Source organism: Ceratotherium simum, chromosome X (assembly GCF_057802395.1).
Source record: "Ceratotherium simum simum isolate JZ-2026a chromosome X, ASM5780239v1, whole genome shotgun sequence".
NCBI lineage: Eukaryota > Metazoa > Chordata > Mammalia > Perissodactyla > Rhinocerotidae > Ceratotherium > Ceratotherium simum.
In genome coordinates this window covers 17,357,073-17,374,142 of record NC_141940.1, presented here as the reverse complement: position 1 = coordinate 17,374,142, position 17,070 = coordinate 17,357,073, and the positions used below count along the sequence as shown (strand labels likewise).

Genomic DNA, 17,070 nt, shown 5'->3' with positions numbered 1-17,070 from the left:
CCCCAACCTCACTCCACAATCCCCAAATCTGTGTTTATGGCCTCCATGGAGTGGCTAAAAGGATCAATTCTCATAGGGAGGGATTAGATTACACACTACCTGTAGGGGAGTACTTCCTTAAACAAAGAGGCGAGTTTAACAAAGGGGCAAACTTCCTTCAGGGCCTGGAGAGCCCCTTCCCCTGCCACCAAGCCCCTGTCCTTCATGCATCAGACTCTATAGCTCAGAGCTCTGCCCTGGCTCAGGCGACGACGCACATGGCACAGCCACAGCTCCCTTGATCTTGCTGGTGTTCACTCTGAATAAAAGAATCGACAAGTGGCATCTTCTGAATCAAGTACATTTTATTGGAAGAACACAAGTGTTCCATAAAAGGCAAGAAACTTAAGCAGCAAACACATTTTAAACACAAAGAAAGGAGGATAGCTCAGGAACACTCAACAGCATGTCTTTTAAATTCTATGCTCTGCAGTGAAAGGAAATTAGGAGGCTTTGCCGGCATCACTCATTCTTGGGATCTAGTCCCAAACATTAAATGTAACAAAAGGATGATTGGCTCAAGGAGATTAAGATGAAAAGTATCAAACAAGGTAGCCGTGGTCAGGGGACTCAGTCACACACTAAACAGAAGGTGAGGGAAGGTCTCAGAGAAAAGGTGGCTCCTGGAGTGACCAATCAGCCTGAGACTACGGCCTTCCACCCTGTAGAACACAGATACAGGACATACACATTTTGACATGTCCCCATGTGTAAAATATTTAAAAGATTTCTTGAGTAAGCACAAAAGCAAATACCATAAACAATGAAAACAACCCAAAGTCCAAGGCAATCCCAAAGTCACAGCACCCCAAAGTCAATTTCTGGTCCTAGGACAAACAACTGATGTCACAGGGCCACTCCTTGAGTCGAAGTTCTGCAGGTGAAGTTCATGGCTTCTGTAGAACTGTTGTGAGTCTATGAAAATCGACATCCTCTGGACTAACGGTTAACCTATACACGGCCAATGCAAATGCTACATGTACATGGAAAAATCAAGGCAAAGCAAGAATACAGACTCAGTAAACGGCATCGCCCATTTCCTTGTGTAGACACATTCTTCCCTTCAGTTCTAAAATCTAAAAACATTTGAGGGGGCACTCATCTGTAATCAACGGAGGGTCTGTATTATTATTATGTTTAAACCACTTTATTGAGGTATGAAAGTAAGATTGACATACAGAAAGCCGTACACATAAACATATACAACTTAATGAGTTTGGAGAAAAGTATACAGACGTGAACCATCACCATCATCTATGACATAAACATATCCATCCCCTCCAAAGTTTCATTCCACTCTCATTAATTAGTATTCTTATTATGTGTGATAAGAACACAACATAAAATTTACCCTTTTATCAAATTTTTCAGTACACAACCCATCTCTTCTGGGCTCTGGAGAAGAAGCACAGGTGCTTGGGTCCTGGTTTAAGGGTATTTCACAGCCTGTAGCTCAGCACCCTGACTGCACCACCTTAGACTCCAAGTTGATCCGAGAGTTGAATCAACCTGAGGCCTTTTAGCATTCTGGAAGGCCACTGTGTCTGTCTGATTGGGGAGACTGAGGAAGTCAGTGAGTCTCTTTAGGCGTCACTGCACAGAGCACCCGCTGTTCTTTTCTGAAGTGGATAAGAAGCAGTACAGGAGGTCTGCATGTGAAGGGGCAAGGGAAGCTCAGAAGGCCAACCCAAAACTCAACTGCGAGCTGGCCTGGCTGGCAACCCTCAGGAATCCATATACTGTGCTCCTGGCGTCAGCATGATGGACTGAGAGGGCAAACCCGAATCCAGAGGGATAGAGAAGAGACCATTCACAAGGTGCAGGAGTGCCCACATTTTGCACATTACTTCCACCCTTTTTGAGATGCCTGCACCCTAATAACCATAACACAGGATCTGAGTCCTCTCCTACCAACATGTGTTCTAATAGGGCCTGTGTATCACAAGACACAGAGATCAAACCTCTGGCCCCAGCTGCAGACAAAATCACAGTTCACTCGGAAAATGGAAAATAATACCCTGTCCCCACAATGAATGTCTCAACTTGACAAGAGAGCCATATCTAGTCACATTATATCCATCAGTGTCCACCGTTACCTTCTGTCCCCCAGCTATGCTGCGAGAAGGCAGAAAGGGGACAGGAGACACATCCATACACCCACAATGCCCATCACAACTTTCACACCAAAGTCCCTTGTCCTCTCCACTGTCAATTTTTCCTTCTACTCTCAGAGTGTCCTCATATCCCTGCTGGGCCTCTGATGTGCCCGCCCCAGACTTCACCAATCGAGAGAAATCAAAAGCCTGAAATAGAAAACCCATAGCACCCCTCCCCTCCTCAAATTGCAGCTCCCCATCCTCTCTCCCATCCATAGCTGAAGTACCACACACGATGCACACACCCCTCACTGTTGTGTCTACAGCACCCTCTTACCTGAGAGTGCAAACAAGGTCCCCCTGAGGCACTGTCATTGCCCCTGTGAGAAGACCAAAATGGCAGAGGGGTCAGACCACCAAGCAACAATGTCTTCTAGCAGATAAACGGGGGAAGGGACAGACAGAGCCTGTGGGTAAATGGCCTCTTCAGCAAGGAGGAATAGGAGGGCTAAATCCTCCAGCCTGGAGAGCTCACCTGGGACGTTCCTGAACATCCAGGCTCATCTGCACGTGCCCATGACGATCCAAATGTCCCCAGCTTCATGTATCATTCATTGACAGGACCCAGTGACTTTTCTCTTCCCACCCATGGGCAGAGTATGCTCAGCAGAAGAGTGCAGACAGCTAATATGGAAACGCTTGGATAAAACTCCAACCAAATTCCCGTACAAAGAACCGCGATCCCTAATGATTCCTAATATGCCATTGCTCTGCATGGTGGACAACATTCTGTTCAGAACCTTCACGTCAGAGCACAGAAACTGACAACAGGCCATGGCCTATTATTTCCCAGGGACCCCAAATATCCACACCCCAAATGCATTCCCCAGCAGCTAAGTGCAAAATCCTCAAGGAAGCTGGAGAAACAAGGAGCAGCCCCCATCATAAAAATTTCACCTTGGCCAGAGGGCCACATGTTCTCATGTCACACTCAACAGTGTGTACTGTTATCTTCTGTCCTCCAGCTAGGCTGATCCCAGGTAGTGCCAGGGATGGGGAAGTGGGCAGGAGACACTCTTGAACACACAAAGGCCAGTACGCCTTTCACACTGAGGGCCCTGATCCTCCTGTCTGCTTTGCCTCAGGCTCTGAGAGCAGCTCTACAGAGGGCCACTCATTCCAGCCCTCTCCCCACCTCTAGGCTTGAAGCATCTGAAAGAAAGCGTTTGTCCTTCCATATTTCCTGATCAGAGAAACCCTGTCCCCTTTTTGAGCCTCCAACCTCTGTAAATCGTCTCAAGAAAGCCAACAATCTCCAAGTGGCTGGAGAACCAGTCACAAAATCTTGTTAGTTAAACATGTGTTCTCCCATGTAAAGTGGTGCAGCCACTGTAGAAAACAGTATGGAAGCTCCTCAAAAATTAAAAATAGAACTACCATATGATCCAACAATCCCACTTCTGTGCGTATATCCAATGGAAATGAAATCACTATCTCAAAGCGATATCCACACCCCAGTGTTCATTGCAGCACTATGCACAAGAGCCAAGTCATGGAAACAACCTAAGTGTCCATCAACAGATGAATGGATAAAGAAAATGTGGTACATACACACAACGGAATATGATTCAGCCAGAGGAAAGTCTGCATATAAGAGGGGACCAGTATAAGAAGGAATACCCTCCATTTCAAGGGCCTTGCCTTAAAGGGTCCAGTATAATCCCTTCTCTTTCCATCACCCACATAAATAAGAGGAATGAAAGAATACATAAGGCAAACAGGACTTTGACGTGGAATACTTCACACCAGAATCTACAGCACATTAATATTCCCACCAGTGAGCACATATTCATGAGTACATGCCTCGTGAGGCTCAGTGACATGGCTGGCCTAGGAATGGACTCCTGGGAAAGAAACAGATCCAATCTTACATTCTGAGCAGGGTCTCCTTCTCTTTCCTGAGAGTCTTGATTTTGAGAATGCCACCAAGTAGAGTCACTCTTTTGGAATCCTCAACCCCGTGACTTATTTTTAAACACCAATAGTCAGTGGATTTACCCATTAAACCCTTCATTTTGGTCTTCCCCACCCCTCCTCCATGAAGTGAGCTAAGATGACTTTGATGGGGAGTGGGAACAACAAGTGTGTGTGGAAGAGGAAGAAGGCATCACAGTTATTGCCGTTTCACACGTGTTTTTGAATAGCAATTAAGCCAGTCATGGTCACCATCATGTCACTTGGAGAAGGAACACGGGCTTGAGTATGGGTTTTTCTAAGGATCTCACATACCAGGAATTCACTGGGTAGACAAGCAAATTGATCCCCACCTTCCTAGGCTCTAAAATGAAGTAAGCAATTACAAGGACAAAGGAATGTCTTTGTGATATCAACACGCTGTATAGAGGGTACAGACTGTAGTTTCTAATCACAAAGAAGTGTGGATTGTTTTGACCTTTGGTGAGTGAATATCGGGTTCCGTGATGCCACCTTGTGGATAAAACCAGTCCTAATAAAGCAATAGAGGAAGCAGAGGTATCTATGGATTAAAGGTTACAGGTGTCTTTGAATGCACCTTAGATAGGCCATATTTACATTTAGCACTCCCCCCAACTGTCAAAAGTCTTTACTTGATCTTCAATGAATTAACCACCGCCCAGAAAAGAAGTGACTTTATATAGGCAAGGAAGAGGTGAGACCTCTGTGGCACTGCCAGTTAACAAGTACCGTCCAGCCCGAACTCGGTGCTGAGCCACATCAGCTTCGATGTGAGGCGTCCGGCTGGCCAGAAAAGCACGCGGCTCAGAGAAGGCAAAGTCTCAGTGGCCGGCTTCCTCCTGGCATCATAGGAGAATTAAAGAGGTTGGTTTCTAGAGAGATGCCCAGTAACCTCTGAGGACATTTGCTGGCCCTGTGAAAGGAAATAGACATTTAGTTGTCAATTGTGGCAAGGTCTAAAGACCTGAAGTGGGAGTGGGGGCTGACAGGGTGAGGAGCGATTAAATCAATCCAAAAGATTCTGCTCCAACAGATGGATTCGGGGAGTGGTGAGCTACTTCCTTCAGTACCTGCTGTGTGCTGAGCACTTTACAAAGATTATCATTCTTGATTCTCACAACACCCCTGATTGCAAGGCTTGACTCCCATGTTGCAAATGTGGAAACTGAAGCTCAAAGATGAGAGTAGGAAAGAGACCAAGGTCTTTTGCACTCAGATAACAATAACGTATTGTCAGTGAAACACAGTGTCTGACCACTACAACATCTCCAAGGCAACAAAATGGCCAACAACGTGCAGAAAGCTATATATTGAAAGAAGTATTGACCTATTTATTACTTGAATTGTTAGCCTTTGCCTGCAGGACCACCGCCACATAAATGCCCACCCACCCATAGCAGGTCTGGACTGGCAGACTACCAGTCTCTGGCACCCACTCGGTGTACGGATCTCATCATTTCCCCCCGTCCTAGTTAGAGCTGCCTTTAAATTACATGCAAATCCACATTCTCGTACCTGAAAGAAAAAGCACATGAGCAATCTCCCACAATCTCTGGATTCCCGAAGGCTGTTTTTGACAATCGCACCCAGTCCATCCTGCTTCTGCCTGGTCTTGCAAGGGTCTTCCAACAGGATAAAAAGACAGCCAAAACCTTGATGTGAAAATGTCGAAATCAGGTTTTTTTTGAAATGTGACATTCTAACAAGGTCAAAGTGTCTGGAACAGTGGCACCCACAGTGAGTAGAGGAACACAAACGGGGACTGGAAGAAGATGCCCTTGACTAGTGAAGAAATTGACTGTACACACGGTCTCTGCAATGGGGTTACTAAGCAGCGCCCAGGGAGTGCCCCTGACATTGCTGGAAGTTCCTGTCTTAGAGACTCAGGGAAGGGAGTTCCACACCATCTGAAATGGGGGTACAGCTGACAGGAGAGGAGGGCTACCCTCCCCCAACTCAGTCGCCTCACAAGCATGAGATGGCACTCACCTGTCTGGCTGGTCTTGACTATTGGTTCCCATTCCACTCTCTCCTCATTACAGGCCCACAGGCTGACAAACTGGACTTTTCCACCACAGGTCCTGAAGGAGATGGTGACTGTACAAACCTGCAGGGAGAGTTGACTGTGGGTGGAGAGCCCAGCACTTGTACAGGAAAATGACATTACTTGGAAACTCATATGAGATGAGTTGCAGGGACAAACTTCCTCTTTCCCTTATTCAGAGGAATTTCTGGAAATGGTTGATAGGGCCAGAGTACCCAATCATGCAGCCTGTGTGAGGTAGGCCAAAAGAATGAAAGGTACTGCAAGACTGGCACTGCATGAATCAACCACAAGATAAGACTGCTGCTTTAGAGGCCTCATTGCCCCTTCAAAATGACTCATGGTTCATCCTGCTTTGCTCAAACATCTAGAGGAATATTAAATATTACGTTGAGAGGTACTGTCAGTTATTTGCTAGAAGGGGAGTCTCAGAACTGCATTTCTTCTCTTCAGTAATAAGGCAACTGACTCATACCTAAATGCATAGGTAACAAACCTTTGGAATGGGTTATTGTTCTCACTTTGTTACCAAGTACTGACACTTACATGCCATGCAAGATTATGTGTAGTGGATCATTCACATGGGCTTTGTGTTCTTCTTAATAGACCATGAGATGCATATTATACAACTGTGTTGTTGTTATATTAGTCTCAGTAATTGGTAACAGAGTAAGTTCAAAAATTGCTAAAACTAAGCATGAGCTAATTGAATTCAGAACAATTTCATGAAAAATTTCATATATTACATAATGTTACTACCATCTGACATTGAACATAGGTCTTTGAGGAGAAAACAACGGAAAACACTGGACATTTGGTCATATATAGACTGGGGAATTTGCTCTTAGTTTGCAATATACCCTAGAATACTATGGGCAATGGGCATGGAATAAAACTACCTTCATCCCACACTTAGATATTGTTTCAGGTGTGGGGCTCCACCTCAAAAGCCAGGACTAGTGAGGTTAGTTAGTGTCCCAATTCCTGAAATTGGTATTGGCAGGAATCTGCCAGTACCAATGACACAGAGAAAGTAAAATCCAAATACCAGCAAGAATATTTTACATTTCTAAATGTAATCGAGGTGGATTTAGAGAACATCAATTTTCCACCAATATTAAAGTCATTAAATCATTTCTACATTAGATAATATACATAATTCACTCAATATGATGAATCAACCAGAAAAAGACTCATAAGCAAATTCAACCAAGACCATTGTCCACAGGAAGTTACTGTTGTACTTAACACCAGTATCAGGTTATTCTCAGTGATTAGGGTCCTCAGGGTTTTGAGCAAAACAACAGTTTTCCTTTCATTTCATTCTCCCCTTGAATACTCATTAGGTGTCACACGATGGAGGAATGAGAATACACAGGCAGGCACTGTCTGTTTCTGAAGCCAATGTGCTAGCACCCGAGGCACTAAGGCACACTCAACACTCGCGTCCAGAGAGGTGGGGACAACACCCTTTGCGATGTGGGTGGGGGAGGAGCATGCCCAGCCTGGCCCAGGACTTCAAACTAGGAGGAAAGGAGTGGTCTTGGGCCAACTGGTCAGGATGTAAACTGTCATATCCTCCTTGTTTGTAAAGAAACTACACAAATCAGTCATTCTCTGGGAGAACACCTGGGAAGGAGGACTTAGGCCAACACTTAAAAGAAATAACGACATATTCAATGCACAATTATGGCTCTAAAATACTATTCAAAAGTATGCACGATGACCTGCGAGGGACATTCCCGCCTGGAGAACAGAGAGCATTCATTCTGGGGGCGAATTTCCTTATACGTAAATTCAAAATGCCCCACGATTGTCAGAGGAAATGCATGAAAAGGCTCAGGACAGAACTGAATTGAATAACGTGATACTCAACACACAATTATTGCAAGAAATGAAATCCCGGAGGAACCCAAATGGCTCCCAGCAGTGGCCAGTGACCCGCACTTCCGGGAATTCACCGTCGTAAAACAACGTCAGGCAGATGCTCAATGTGTGAATTTTTTACATTGAAAGCAAACTTTTCTTCATTCTTATTAGATCTAAGCAATAAGAAACATAAAAACGAAAATTTCAACAATTTAAGGATAAGAAAAAGTTCTACTGGTAAATAAACTGAAAGGTTCGGCTACCGGACCTCTTGAAGCCGGTAACTGTGGTAAAGCAAGACGCACAAAGACGATCAGAACAATCTTCTCCTCATTTGTAAATTGAAGACAACTTGAAAATTTTAACACAAAGCTTATGAAAAGGATCAGGACGTACATTTAATAGAATAAAATGATACCAAATGCCATTGTTCTGTAAAACACCTTCCCAGCCATGTTACCGCCGGGCCTCGACATACCGTGAAGAGCAGTCACTGTCGTAAAACCTCAGGGACTCAGCCAACTGAAGGTTCTGCCTTGTAAATTGAGAGGACCTCAAAACGTGTATTTTTAAGAAAAATTATGAATAGGGAACAAGACCTGAATAGAACAATATAAATTATTTCAAACACGCAGTTATATTATAAACTTAGGCGCTCAATCAGACGCTAAATTCCTCCTCTCTAAATTGAAATTTTCCCCAAACCATTTAAAGGAAGTTTATGAGGAGCAACAGGACCTCGTAATTAAATGCATGAGGATGAACACGTAAAATTCAATGTCCAACAGGGTTGAGTCTTGGCTGACAGGAGCGCTAAGGGGCCTTCACAGAACTTGTAAAACTTTCAGGGCCCAGCCGGGCAATTCAGTCCCGAAAGTGCACACGGAAAAGACTCTCATTTGAAGAATGTTTAGGAAACACAGCTAATATCAAGATGAAACAAATTCAAAGGACTGCAATATCATGAACAACAACAAAAAGAGCCACCCCACGCCATTATACTGTAAAATAAAACAGGAAATAGGATCCTGGGGATGGGATTCCCTTCAGGGACTTAAGGCAACAAGGTCTTGCAAACCAGACCGCTATTTTTCTCCTTCCAAAGGTGGAAATGACACAACACTTTTTATGGAAACGCATGAAGGCGTCTGGAGCACTCGATGGAATGCAATGACATTAGATACCACGCATTTTAGGACATGAAAATGCCACACAGCCTTCACCGGGACTGAAGGCGGATCCCGGAGGTCAGGAACAAGCCCGAGCCGACCAGGCCGGCTGCTGACTCATCGTCACCTTGAAGTTACCAGGATTGTTCTCTTCTTAAGGCAATACATGAAGAAGCCCGTTCGAAATGTGCCCAACAAATGGTATGAAAGACACACTCCACGTTGTGCAGTGAACACAACACTCGCTCAAAGGCAGCTGTCGGCCCTCAGCTGTCACACTCGCACAGCTCCTCCCTCAGCCCCTCGCTTTCCTCTTTCAAGGTCGAAAAGAGCGGAAATCCTGCCACTCCCGAAAAATCTCACGGAAACGACCAAGATGTAACAAAGACCCGGCCACAACAACCCCCCAACGACAACATCCCCCCAACGACACCCTACAATCAAAGGCCACATCAGCTCCCTGGCGGCCAACGGCCACGGCCCGTCCTGGACCCACACCCCCCGGCCCACAGCCCCAGCCCTTTCCTCATTTCTAAGCTGTCCACACCGCAGGTCATCGAGACCACGAACAGGGGGTCCAAGACCCACATTTCCACAACCACATGATCTGAACGTTACCTCCCGTTGTCACAGAAAGCTCAACCCTGAGCCCGATCGCGGCGAAGGGGCCTGCTCTGCCCTCGATGCAGACTCCAGGGGACACTTCTGTCCAAGTGCATCAGCACACACCATCTCCCCGATTCCCTCAAGAGCACACTGCGGACAGCCGACCAGGAAATAAAGTAAACTTACACTTGGGAGATGGCAGGAAAGGGAGCCGCCATGTTCCCTCGTCACCGAGGATAACCGTCCACGGAAGCCGCACTGCACAATCCAGCTTTAAAGAGCCTCGTCAACCGTTATGGCTGCCTCGACGTCGTTTCTATGGTCCCGCCTTCAGACATCGCCATTGGTGGGCGTGCAATGATTGACGGGAAGACTGTCCACTCTCTCCAGGTCTAAGAGTGCACACTCGGCTCATACACCAAGACCCCGCTAATTGACTGGAATCTTTGCTCATATTGTTACCTCTTTCTACATCTGTTTCCATCCCTCAATGCCGAGCTCTACTTCTAAGGCTTGGAATGTATCTTTTACTTTGTTTCCTGTCATCTCAGACTTTGGAAATCTTGATCACTCAGTTCTTTTAATCCTAGCTCAACTGCATCCGCCTCCAGGAAGCCCTCCATTCTTTCATCCTCCCATCCCTAGATGTAGATATGAGTTCTTCTTTGCTATTAGATATGGACATGAAGAAACATCAGAGTAGGGATGCAGTGGAATCACGTGAGCTCTGGGATCAGATAGTATTGGCTGGGCACGGCATGAAAGACCAAAAGTTTGCACTTGGAATTTGGGCAATTCAGTTAAGGTTGCAGACATTTGGGGAAGACCAAGGAAAACCAACAACACAGTCACTCACGGCAGCCTTCCAGGATAGGTCCCAGCGATTAAATCAAACAACCCTCAACACCCTTGTCATGATTTTCAGATCATTTCCTACCTTTCTGTCTGTGGAACTCTCGCCCATTCGTCAAGGCCCAGGCATAAGTCACTACCTCTCTGACTGCTTCCCTGATGTCATGTTCCCACCCTCAACCCCCAGAAGAGTTATTTCTTCTGCAGCTATAAGATGAAAGATAAGGGGACTTCATATCTCTGCTGCAAAGGTCTCGCACGAAGCTTCCTGATTATTCAAGGTGAGGCTGGAAGCCCATTGCCTTTCAGGAGGCCATCTGCTGAGAGATTCTTGCAGCTGCTCTCAATCTGTGAGCTGTACAAACAGGGAGGTTCAGCTCCTCTAGGACTGACTACCTTGAATGTTCACCTCACCTACACTCTACCACGGGAGGTAGACCACAAGCCACAGGTCATGTTAGGTGGACTGCACGCTCACAGTGGACAGTGCCACTGGGAAGGACACTCTAATGCCGGCACTATCCTGACACAGGAACTATCACTTTGGTTGCCGTGGTGAGGCTTCACATGTGAACGTTGTTATGCAATAGTTTCTGATGTTGTCCTAACCACTGTGAGGGTTAATTTTATGTGTCAACTTGACTGGCCACAGCGTGCCCAGATTAAACATTATTTCTGCTTGTGTCTGTGGGGGTGTTTCTGGATGAGACTGGCATTTGAATTGGTGGACGCAGTAAGGAAGATTGCCCTCCTCCATGAGGGTGGGCGTTATCCAATCCATTGAGGCCTGAATAGAACAAAAGGTGCAAGAAGGAAGACTTGTCACATGTTTCCTGCCTCACTGCATGAGGGGGAACATCTTGTCTCATCTTCTCCTGCCCTTGGTCTGGGATTGACCCCATCAGCTTCCCTGTCTCTCTGGCCTGTGGACTTGGACTAAATTATACCACCAGCTTTCCTTGGTTTCTAGCTTAGAGACGGAAGACTGTGGAACTTCTGAGCCTCCATAAATGCGTGAACCAAATTCCTTATGACAAATCTCATCTCATATATATCAGATATATATATATATATATATATCATATCTCATGTTGGTTCTGCCTCACTGGAGAACTCTAATATACCTGGGATATCACAGTCAGCTGCAGACACGGCTTCCTAGTGCTCAAACAGAACTACCAAGAAACACCAAAATCAAAAAATATTAAAATTAGTTCCAAGCTGTGGGGGAGGAAACTAAGACACTACAAGCAGACAGCAGATAGTTGAGAGTGCTAAGAACACAGCCGTTGGTCCTGATAGGTGTCTTATCCACTAGAGTCTGGTTGCACATTTGCAAGCCCCGAGAAAGCTTCTGGTGAGGTCTTCCAGAGCTGGGCTTGTGGGGTCAGGGGTCAGACTTTGAGAAAGATCCAGAGGGCAGGAGAGCTGTTGCAGGCTTTGTCAGCAATCAGTGAGGCCATGCATCTGTGACCTTTATTCACATGGGGAGGGAAGAGAGGGAAGACGGGGGCTGCTGATGTGACTCCTGTCTCCCAGCACCTGCCACACTCTCTCAACACCTGGACTAAGGCTTGCCTCCCTCAGACTGGTCCTCTAGATGGATACCTGCTGTGAGTGCTGTACTTTTAATACTGGCCTGGCATGGGGGCATTACATACCACACAGGTCCTGTTTCTCCAGATCACCTATATCCTCTTGATCTTTATGTCACCCAGTTTTTCTGTCCCATTCACACTTTATCCCAGGCCAACACCTGGGCTTCTGCTTGTCTGGGAGGAATCAGGAGGTCATTACTCACCTACTAGAGCGGATTATTGCTAGTGGTTCTGGCTATATGGGCTGGACCTTTGCCGCTGGGATTCATGTACCAAGCTGTTTCCTCCTGTCAGCTGGGTCACGTTAGATGATTGTTGTGCCTCTATTTGCTTGGATTTGTTAAGTGGAGTGTTATGACCAGTAAGGAACCCTCTCATGGGGCTGTTGTCACTAATCCTTGATTTAATGCAAGCCGCTTTCTTGGTGACTGGTGCACGCAAGCTCTCACCTACTATACTCGTTATTTTAAAATCATCATCCTTCATGTTTCAAATCCATATCTCCCCCTTTCCTGCAGCCTTCCCACACGCAATGCAGCCCGTATAAATCTGCATTTTCTAATTACCATTCAAAGCACATAATCTGCATCTTACACCACACCCGTCTAGTTCTCCAATTGCTTCTTCACAACTTTATCACTTTCATCTATGTAATTTCTCCATGCTAATTAACAGATCAACTTGTCCTAATTTTTTCAAACATATATATGTCTCAATTCTCCTCTCCAAATCTATCACTAGATTTCCATATGTAATAATATAAATATAGCTCTAGTATAGAAGCATGGTATATATGAGGAGTTCAATAAATATCACATTATAGGAATTTACTACTACTATATATGAGAATACTGCTTTCCATTGGTAGATCTCTGGAAAATATTCCCCCTCTTGAAGGGAGTTACAAACTCTCTTGCCCATGGACTGGTTTTGGCGGAAGCGCACAATGTATGAGGGTGTTGTGATAGAGAAATTGGCAAAGGGCTCTTGGAGATTTGGTTGACTCCACTCAGGCCAGTGTGTGAGGAAAGGATGCACCAGGGGCTGAACTGTGTATTGCAGGAGAGTTGATGGGAATTTACAGAGGAGAGAGAGGAGGCTGTGTAAGGACTAGGGAGGAGACAGGTGCACAGGGCAGGAGTGGGAGACAACATGGTGCTGCTCCAGGGAAGAATGCATAGTGTGTGGTCTGAGGGAGAAGAGAGTTAAGGATGGAAGATGAGGGGGAAAGGCAGCCCAGGAGCAAACAACCCTCAGGGTTGGATGTGGTAGAATCCAGCCCAAGAATTGAAGGCCTTGAGTAACAAGATTCAATTTGCTTTCAACTCTATTGACCCATTTGGGTATCAGTGTGCCAGAATGGATCAGAACAGAATCACTAGAGAAGGGAGGCCATTTAGTCATGAGAAGGCTGTTAGAGTCAAGCAGGCGGGTGAAATGAGACAGATGTTGGCGCTCCTAAAACTAGGTGCAGTGAAGAGCGAAATGAAAACTTAGGTGAGAATACATGGCATGGAGTGAGTGTGCAGTAGCCGCCATGTGAAGAAAGGGATCAGGGAGTCAGGGGCTCCTGCTGGCAGATGAATAATTGCTGCTGCCTGGGTGGATGGTGGTCCCCACCAAGTGAGAGAAAAGACACACAAGGACAGAACAGTTTGGGAAGAAAATGGAAGATAAAAGAATTCACATTACAACAATTTTGAGATCTCAAGGAGATTTGGAAATAAAGATGAACAGTAGTTGGTGGAAATACAGTCACTGGAATTGAGGGAGGAAGAAAGGCCCAGGGCTGGGAGTCACTTGCAGGAGGGTTCCATGTGGGGAGACCCTGCAGTGGATAGAGACCTCCTGAGGGACAGAGAGCCGGGCTGAGAAGAGAGATCCGCCCACAACCCCAGGAAGGCTTAGATGTTAATAGTCTGCTCACCAACTGACAGCAAGAAAGGGGAGACACAGAGAAGGAGTCAGGGGTTGCAGAAGCTAGAGATGCATAGGTCATGGCTAAGATTCTTTGAGTTTCTGCAATGCCAGGATGGTTCACAGCATCCCCTGGTGCCCAGTCAGCTCTCATTGCTCGAGGCTCTCACACCTGCCCCCAAAACTAAAGGGGGTCTCTCTAGAGGCTCATTTACCTGTTTGCTCAGAAGATGCATGTTCTGACATATTGGTCAGAAAATGAAAAGGCATGCTCCCAGTGTATCCAACAGTCAAAAGGCCTGATTAATCAATTCATCACTTGGTGTGGGTTGGTCCCCAATGTAACAGACCTCTCGCTCCTTCTCCTCCCAGAGCGCTTCACTCAGGATCCATCTGGCTTCCTTCCCCTTCTCCATATAGCCCGACCTGCTTTCTGTCTCCTTCACTCCCTGGCCCTCAGAACCCACTTTGCTCCCTCTCCTCCCTGTACTCTTCTAGACCATCTTGCCAGCGCTGCTTTGAGTGCTTTGGGCCGTGGTAGAGCAGCGGGGCCATTTCAGGCGTCATGGACCCATGTGCTGCACTTCCTTCCCTGTGGAATAGAGTTCCTGAGATGAGTCAGCATATTGGGCCACATCTTCCACGGATGGACAACCTTCTGGATGTGGATCATCTTCGACAAAATGTATTAGACATTTATAAGCTTTTACGACATTCATAATGAAGTTGTCCTCGAAAAACACTGTCTGTTTGAAATACTGTTTAAGAAATCTGAGAGGAATGTTCATTTCCTCTTGACATTACAAAGTAAATGGGGTATTAAGAGTTTTCTTAAGTTTTAAAATATATTAGCGAATAGTAATAGCTCATGATTGTCGTACTTTATATTTCTTTGAATATAAGTGTGTTTTTTGGTGCTTAATACATTAAGAAAGCGAAAAGGTTGGAGACTGCACTCATTTAATGTCTGACTTGTGAAAGTGTCCTCTTAGTGTTTGAGATATTTGTGAGTGCAGCCATGTAATTCACAGTGGGCATCTCATTTTTCTTCATTTATAAGATATTTACAAACCTCCTTCTGAAAAGATTTTGCCATTCACTTACCCCCGTCAAATACCTAAGGAAAATGCCTGCTTTTCTGCATCCAGAGTATTCAGGATTTTTTCAACCTTCATTGTAAATCTTATCCAAGACAGACACTGTTTAATTTCCCTGGCTCATCGTGTAGCTTTGAATAAAAGGTGAATGCGAAAATGACGCAGGAATGTTCACTGAGCATCTGTAACTTTCCTCTGCAGGTGGCCTGGTCAAGAACTTGGCTCCATCTGTTTCTTGGTCCGAGAGCAGGTGGGCCTGAGTGACTCCTGACTTAGGAGCTGGATTCTCTGAAGTGAGGCGGTCTGGTGGAGGACCGTGTCCCTTAACCTGTGACGTTCGGCTCTAACCTTGGATGGTGAGTGTCAATTGCACCACACCTCCTTCCCCTCATGAGGAGGTCCCCACTGCTTCCACCGTAGGAGGGCTGGGCGGGAGCATGTGAATAGTCCAGAGCCTTGCTCTGGGACTTGCCTGAGTCACCAATATTAAACCTTCACCCGGAAGAGCAATGGCTGCCCAAGCCTGACCCGGACCACCTGCCTGGATCAGCAGAGGAACTCAGACCCCACACAGGAGGGACCAGACCCTCATGTCTGTACTCTCTGTCTGCAGGCCAGGCCCTAATCATACCCTGAGTTCATGGGAAACAGCTAGATGGACAGAGGAGACAGCTGGGCGGGTGCATAGACAGAAAGAAAAAATGGGGAGGGAGGGAGGAGCAGCTTGCAAGGACACCAGTGCTGGACCTACTGCAGAGGACTCGGCGGGTCCACCTCCCACTGTGTCTGGAGGAGACTTCTGCCCCAGCTAAATCTCCTTGCACACTCAAAGCCTCGACAACCTGAGTCACTCTTGTTTTGGGCCTCACCAAAATCCTCTTGAAGTATGAGTGCCTGGAAGACCACCCCTAATGTGCTGAGAAGTCATCAGTCGCTCCCAAAGGCTTTACAGACATTGGCCTCTCCTGGGGTGGGGGCCAGGAACCAAAAAAAGAAGTGCAGTCAAGAACACTGAAGAAGGCGAGCCTCTTAGCAATCCTTCTCCTTTCCATTGGCTGCCTCAATCACGTCAGCTTATCTCCGAGTTGCAGAATGATTTAAGGAAAAGGTAGAAGACAGAAGGGGTAAGGGCCAAATGAAGTGCGTGGAATGTCCTGTGTCTTGAGTGAGGATCAGAGACTCCCTTGTCCCCTCCGAGTGTGAACAAGTGGGTGGAGCTTTGTATCGCCACACACGGTCCAGGCATTATGTATACTGGTGTTAAGATAATGGAAACTCGCCTGTTATTTTATCCTCAAAATGAGTTTACTAAATTTAGCAAGCTCCTGCTGCTTTCTCCAGATATTATAACTTTTTATAAGGTTTTCATAGGAGTGGTGTTCTCTGGGAGTGCTCTCAGCATATCCATCTGATAAACACACACGCGCACACACAGCATACTTCTGTAGACAGCTGCTCAGATGTTTTCAGATGCATGTAACTTCAGATCTAACTTCAGGTAAATGGGATGGACACTGCCAATTTAAAAGGCAAATTCACTAGTTATTTTACCCTCAAAACGAGTTTATTTTGAAATAGCCAAAAAGAATTGCAATTCAGGGATGTGCATGCTAACGGTAAACCATATAGGCAAGCTGGGAAAACAACCTGAGGGGAGCTACTTTTATAGAGGAAAAGGGGGTGTAGGGAGAGGTTGTTCTAAAGGAAAGTCCATTGGGGGAAAGCAACAGTTCAGGCGGCAACAGCTTCTTATTGGCTGAGCTGTGCAGTGTTTCTCATTGGCTGGGC

General features: G+C 46.0%; 1 long non-coding RNA gene across 1 annotated transcript; it reads right to left on the bottom strand.

The window, feature by feature from the left end:
* Nucleotides 1-331: 331 nt before the first annotated feature.
* On the bottom strand, nt 332-10,133 carry LOC147911767 (uncharacterized). Its single transcript, XR_015550363.1, has 4 exons — nt 10,005-10,133; nt 6,120-6,237; nt 5,646-5,782; nt 332-5,043 (listed from the first exon to the last, which is right to left on the bottom strand). It is a non-coding gene; the product is annotated as an uncharacterized LOC147911767 (long non-coding RNA).
* Nucleotides 10,134-17,070: the final 6,937 nt, after the last annotated feature.